The following is a 6,664-nucleotide window of genomic DNA, read 5'->3' as shown; positions in this document are numbered from 1 at the left end:
TGAAAGGGCCTTTAGGGTTTGTCTGGCCTACTGCTGCCCCTTACTTGTCCCTCAGTGGTACAAATGGGGAGCTATAGCTCAGAGAATTTGTTTGAGGTCCCACAGCTAATCAGAGACAGCTAGGAGTAGAGTTCTCTCAACAGCACAACCAAATCCTCATTTCTCAATCCCTAATCCCTTACTTCAGCATCAAACTCTGAGCTACTTTGATTGGAATCAAGGATAGGGCTAAAATCCCAGTCCAGTCAAAGTTCTTTTAGCCCTTTCAAATGCTTTTCCTCTAGGAAACCTTCTCAAATTAGCCCTACCCTGGTTCTGACCACCTCTCAACTGCTGCCTTTATGCCTTCACAGCACACTAGGCTAACAAGGGTAGTCCTGCTCCCTGTCTCCCATGTGGTGTGGTGTGTGTCCTTCCTGTGGCCTGTGTCCCATCTCCCCTCTTAAAACACTGACTGATTGACAGACAGATGGACAGATTGACTGGCTGATTGCCCAGCTGGCCAAGACTGGTTGACAAACAGATGGACTGTCTGGCTGTCTGATTGACAGATTGTCTTGCTGGCTAATAGAGGCTGGTGTTTGATGGACAGGCTGACTGACAGATAAACTGACAGACTAACTAACTATGGAAAGACCCCAGAGGGCCCAAGAATATTAGCACACCAAGCAAAGGGGCAAAACATACTGAGAATCCCTCAGCAAGCTTTTGTCAAGACATCTCCAACAGCTTGTCACCAATGAGACACAATGAGACACTGAGAAGTGGAAGAAGGGTGGTGGGGAAGAATGGCTAATGGAAACCAGATGTGCTGCTGGCTTGCCTCAATAAGGAGACTTAGGTTGGGACTTGGCCTGGCTCTTGGCATCAGGACATTTGTGGTGGACACCTTGCAGAAAGGTAGGAAGGAGCCAAGAGGGTACCTTCCCCAGAGCATGCTTTCAGGAAGAGGAATCTCATCCGTCTCCCTGTCATATCTTCCATCTAGTTGACACTTAAAAATAATAGACCCCATCTGGCTTTTTACAAAGGAACAGGGCCTTCAGTAGGCTTGCAGGATTTTGAGCTGGTTCCTATTAAGTTCTTTGGAATTGGAAGGCACTCCATTCCCCACTCAAACCCTCATCATTTTGCTGACAAGTTAAAGTGTGTTTGGGGGCTGCTTTCTCATGTTTTTCAGGATTGGTCATTTCATTCCCTCCGTGTCTGTCACTGCTGTCTTCCTCCACTCCTGAAAAGGACAGGTATGCATCTTGGAGGAGGGATGGAGGTTCCTTCCCTCCCTCCTTTTGAGCCTTATCTAAAAAAGATAGATAAGGCTCAAAGAATTGCCCACAGAATGAAAGCTAGAGCCCTGCAAGTGAGGAAAGTAGGAACCTCATTCCCCTCCACAGTCTTGCTAGGAGGAATAGGCTGGGGCTACCAGAGAGCCCCCTGGAATCTGGGAGTGCAAGGGAGGGAGGAAATCCTGCTTCCAGACTGCTGGGGCCATGGTCAGTCACACATAATTGAAGTCATAACAAACACATTTGAAGCTCACAGGCCTGTGCAAAACAAAGTGATTAATAAGGGAAGACATAAAGCAAATTAGCACGCCAGACAAGCAAATTGTTTTCAGGGCAATGGAGCCAACCAGAGGCCAGGCCACCCCGCTGGCCATCTCACTTCCACTGCACGCCTGCCCTACCAACTTCTGGTCTTTCCCACTTACCACCCCCTGGCAAGAGCCAGCTGTTATCCACAATCTAGGTAGGAGGAGGGGCAAGAGGGAGGGGACAAGGCTATAAGCAGTTTGTAGTGAGGGACAATTGAAAGGGCAGGGCCTAGATTTAGAGTCAAGGGACATGAGTTCTAGTCCTTACTCTGCTGTGGGTTAGTTCTATGGTACTGGTCAGTTAATAGGACATACATTTCAATTCAACACAAGGAAGAACTTTCTGGAAGTCTGAGCTGACAAAGAGGGAAATAAGGAACACCTATACTAGAGGTATGCAAATAGAGCATGGGTTTAGCTCATTCATTGGGATGTTGTTGAAACATATTGAATGTTTACTTCTCATGCTGTGGCTCTATGGTTCTGTGACTTTAGACAAATTACTTGGCTCATTTGAATCTTGATTCCTGCATCTGGGAAGAGGGAATAGTTAAAAGCCTTGTCCCACCTCCCTTACAATGGTATTGTGAGGCCTAAAAGAGATACTGTGTATACGAGTGCTATGGGAAGGACTAGAGAACCATCAAGGATGATTCTGGGTGTCACTGCTTCCTGACTACCAGCATGGCCTGTATTTCTGGGGGAGCAGGCAGCCTCCTAGTGCATCTCTTCTGCTTCCCCCAAACCTTCCCAGCTTCCAAGACCTAGCTGAGATTCCCATCTCATCACTTCCCTGTTCTTATCAGCCTCCTGACGTCTCTGCCCTGAGCTGCTACAGATGGTGGCATTTGGAGAATTCACTAAATATTCAGTTACTTCCTATTTCTTTACTCTCATCTTGAACTGTTCCTAAATCACTTCATCACTTGTCACTTGTCTGTCTCTTCATCCAGACTATATTTAGCTCTTTATCACATGCTTTGTTCCAAAAGTATTCTTTTTTTAAAAGATTTTATTTATTTATTCATGAGAGACACAGAGAGAGAGAGAGAGAGAGAGGCAGAGACACAGGCAGAGGGAGAAGCAGGCCCCATGCAGGGAGCCCGATGTGGGACTCGATCTTGGGACCTCAGGATTATGCCCTGGGCCGAAGGCAGGCGCCAAATCGCTGAGCCACCCAGGGATCCCCTGTTCCAAAAAGTATTCAAAGCAGAAGTTAGACTGCAAGCTCCATGAGGGCCAGGACTCGATCTTATGCATCTTGAGCAGACCAGATATCATATCAGTCAGAGTTCTGGATTATACACACCAGAAACAGTTCTAGCTAAGTTCCTCATGTGGGGGAAATATAACTTACAGAATCATCTATAAGATTGGGATCTAATCATTAAACAAGGGAGATGAGGTCTAGCCAAGAGCCTCCCTTAACACCAGACTGCTACATGCCATCACTAACATTGCCAACCCTGAACACTTATCCCTGTGCCAGCAACCCAGCATTCTGGGTTCTGATATAGCCATCACAAATAATCTCTTGACATCAGTGGAAGAATCTGATTGGCTGTCTTTGGGTCATGTGACCATGCTAGAGCTGTTAGAACACTGGAAGGAAAACTACTTGTCTCCCTTTGGCTTCTGGATCTATCTGGAGAATGCCACCCCAAACAGCAGGGTATTTTCAAACTGTCAGTCACCACTGCCTCCTCCCATCTATTGCTACAGCAATCATTCAGTAGTTGTGGACTGGATTTGATTTTTGTGTTTATAGAGGTTTTCAGAGTCCTCTCAGGCTCCAGCCTACAACACTATTACACTATTGCATACCACACTGCTGTGGTCAGCCCCTGAAACTTGCTACACAGCAAGGCATTGCTCTAATCTCACAGAAGCCTCTAAGTGGGACACTGAAACTAATAATCTGTGCTCAACCTTAGCCTGGAATGACTCACCTTCACTCAGGCCTCACACCCCACCTTGTCCTACCTTCCATTTTTCAGGCTAAATTCTTCATTGTTTATCCTCCTGCTTCCAACTTTACCTCATCCTTTGGCTCCAATGCTTTTTCTTATTTTCCAACTTGTAACCGCTCAACCATCAATCCTGACCATACTATCTCAGCAATCTTTGTTATACTCTGCCTTTGTTAACATCCCACTTCACTCACACCAGATCTAATGAAACCCCAACCCAAGAGCATAGCTCCTTCCCCTTCATGAACCAGCCTCTACCCCATAGTACCATTCATACCCACTACTTCCACTACCAGATCAGTGCAGTCAGACCTGGTTAGGAAAAACATGTTGTAGAGAAGGGGATGTTGGATAGATAGCCAGTAGTGGCCACTCTACTTGGGCCAGATATTTCCCATGAAATGATAGTGATGGGTCTCTCTCTATTTTTACATTTATCTGCAGCCCCATTTGTCTTGGGGAATAGACTCTGAACTTGCTGGGAATCTATTCCAGAGGGTCTTGGAGAAGCCACACAGTACTGTGTAGCCCATAACTCAGCTGGTTCAAACCTGGGGCACCTTCAGATTGGGAGATTTTTCCTCATCTAAGGTAAGGCTTAAGGGTTCCTAACCCACACTGTCCATGGTGTAGCTGCCAACCATTCCATATATGTCTCCATAGCTATTTCTGCCTCAACCATGAAAACCTGATTTTGGTCCTAAAATGTAGGCTCAATTGTTCCAGGTTATCTCTAATCACTTATAAGAACCTCAACTTCAAACTTACAGCAGCAAGTAGTTATATCAACAGGGAAAATCCAGTGGGTTGTGGCAGATAGCCAACTGTCCACTAAAAATGTGTTCTTCCCTTCCATAGTTTAAAGTTCTGCTGGGAACCAGCTGCCCAGCTAGGGACTACATTTCCCAGTGTTCTTCCATCAAAATTAGGTCACGTGATGGTTTTCTGTGGCAATAGGAAGTGAGCAGAAATGATAGCTGTCACTTACAAATTGAGATAGTTAATATTAGATGTGCCTTCCTCACACTGTCCTCCTCTTCCCTTGCAATTTTTGGACCTGTGGTAAAGTTGCTGGCATTACAAGATGGATGAAGCTGGATCACTGAATGACAGCAGGAAACAGAGAATCCCTATCCCTGCAGATCACATTAAACTTTTATTATGTTAATCCATTGAGATTTCAGGGTTGGTGTTACAGTGATCAATTACCTTAAACTAACTGTGCAGCCTACTTTTGTCTCCAACAGCTGTCTATAAGAAACTCCAGTCAGCAGTTTTGATCAATGTTTGATTCTTTATGAGGCTTTAAGCTCCCCTCTCTACTGCCTTATGTAAATAGGTGTTTAATCTTACCCAAAAAAACAAAACATTGGAATCTTCTCTGCCAGGAGGCCAAGAACTTGACATATGCTTTCATTAAATTCAACCACCATCCATTGCTGAAGGATTTTGTACTTTCAACACATGTACCCCCTCATGAATGAGACCCTGGAAGCTTTCTGATATGCTTCCTTAGCATAGTCTCTAAGAAATTACTTTAAAAAAATGTATTCTTTAGCACATCTGAACCACTCCTCAAACTCCTTTCTCAGGAAGTGATCTATAGCCTCCTGCTCCCTACAGCATACCCACCCCCAAACAGGCCACCAAACTTCAGAGCTTTTGGTACCCAGTAACATTCCTTGTTCACAGGTTGCATCCCTTGCTCTGGCACCTGTTTCAGTCTCCCGTGTCCCACTGGCTCCAGTGTCTTTTTGGCTCTCTCAAAATCAATTCTACTATATCCCTCAAGGAACATGGAGAAGTTCATATCTCCAGATGCAAACTAAATGCCTATAAAATTCTGTGTCTGTGTCTGATTTCCTGAGAGAAATCTTAGGCTTGAACCAGCCTAGACTATTCTCAACACAAAAAGGCTCCCAGCTCCTTTGGTGAAGCACCTCTTTCCAAATGTGACCTTCCTTCAGAAACTTTGGTGCTGAGGTCACAGCTATCTCTACCCCATTCCTCTCCTACTAGGAGGGGCTCTCCAGCACCATTACTGCCTGGGCTGTGTCCACTTTGTCTCTTAAGCCCCAGGCCCATTTTGCTGACAATTTAGAGGCCACAGGGACCACTCCTGGACTCAGTTCTTTAGTATGCTTTGTTTTGGGCGCAGTTAGACTCTGCATTACAATTTAACAATCCTGGACAGGGCCCATCCACTGCCTTTGCCACCCCACCCCCACATCATATAATCCTGTTATAGCTTTTAATATCAGAAGATTAGGCTAATATAGCACTTTACTGGAGGTAAAAAGTCTTACTATTACCTGCTCAATCATACACACAGAGTCCATAACAATGTAAAGAATAGGTCTTTACTCTCAGCTCCGTTGCCTATTGCAATCTGGAGAGTCCTCCCTACCACCACCCCCCACCACCACCCCCCACCCCTGTCTCAAATTTGGGATTAGCTCCTCTGAATCAAAGGCCTCAGCAGGCCTTTGTTCTCCCATTTAAGGGCCACCCACAGAGTTGTCTCAAGGAGCCTCTCCTCCAGGAGAGGCTTTTCTTCCTCCCCCACCCAACCAAGGCTCCTTGGCCTTTTAAGCTTCCTATCCCCTCAAAATGTCATCTGTTCTCTTCCTTGGACTTAGGGTTAGGGTGTCATTCATGCTGTTACATCTAGTTTCCCCCTGAGTGGAGCTAGAAAAGTCATTGGAACCTTGCAGGTAGAAAGGGAGATGACGGAAAGCATTCCTTACTGGTCCAGCTTCAGTGTCAAGCTATTATAAAACAATCAGACCTTTCACACTGACAAGACTGTTTCTTAGCTTGCCCCCTATGTGTAATGCTGCTAAAATAATCATATTGATCTCCTCTTTGAGTTGCATCACAAAAGATCTCCTTCTGTTACCCTGGCTTGGTATGTTTGGGGCCCATGATGGGTGCAGGAGAAAAAAAACCTTTCTAGTCACATCAGATAACTCCATTCATGGAATATTATGATGGGCTTCTTCTCAACGTGACTTCAACTCTGCCCCATCTCTGTCATTTATTCCATTTAATAATTCATTATTTATTTGTTAAACTCACTGTGCCACGCCTTAAAGTAAGG

The 6,664-nt window shown here is 45.3% G+C and overlaps 1 long non-coding RNA gene across 1 annotated transcript; it reads left to right on the top strand.

Moving 5' to 3' along the window:
• The first annotated feature begins 3,177 nt into the window (after positions 1–3,177).
• LOC144307834 (uncharacterized) lies at positions 3,178–4,713 on the top strand. Its single transcript, XR_013374537.1, has 3 exons — positions 3,178–3,266; positions 4,009–4,155; positions 4,633–4,713. It is a non-coding gene; the product is annotated as an uncharacterized LOC144307834 (long non-coding RNA).
• The last annotated feature ends 1,951 nt before the right edge of the window (positions 4,714–6,664 follow it).

This window comes from Canis aureus, chromosome X (assembly GCF_053574225.1).
Source record: "Canis aureus isolate CA01 chromosome X, VMU_Caureus_v.1.0, whole genome shotgun sequence".
Classification (NCBI taxonomy): domain Eukaryota; kingdom Metazoa; phylum Chordata; class Mammalia; order Carnivora; family Canidae; genus Canis; species Canis aureus.
This window is presented reverse-complemented; position numbering and strand designations above follow the sequence as displayed.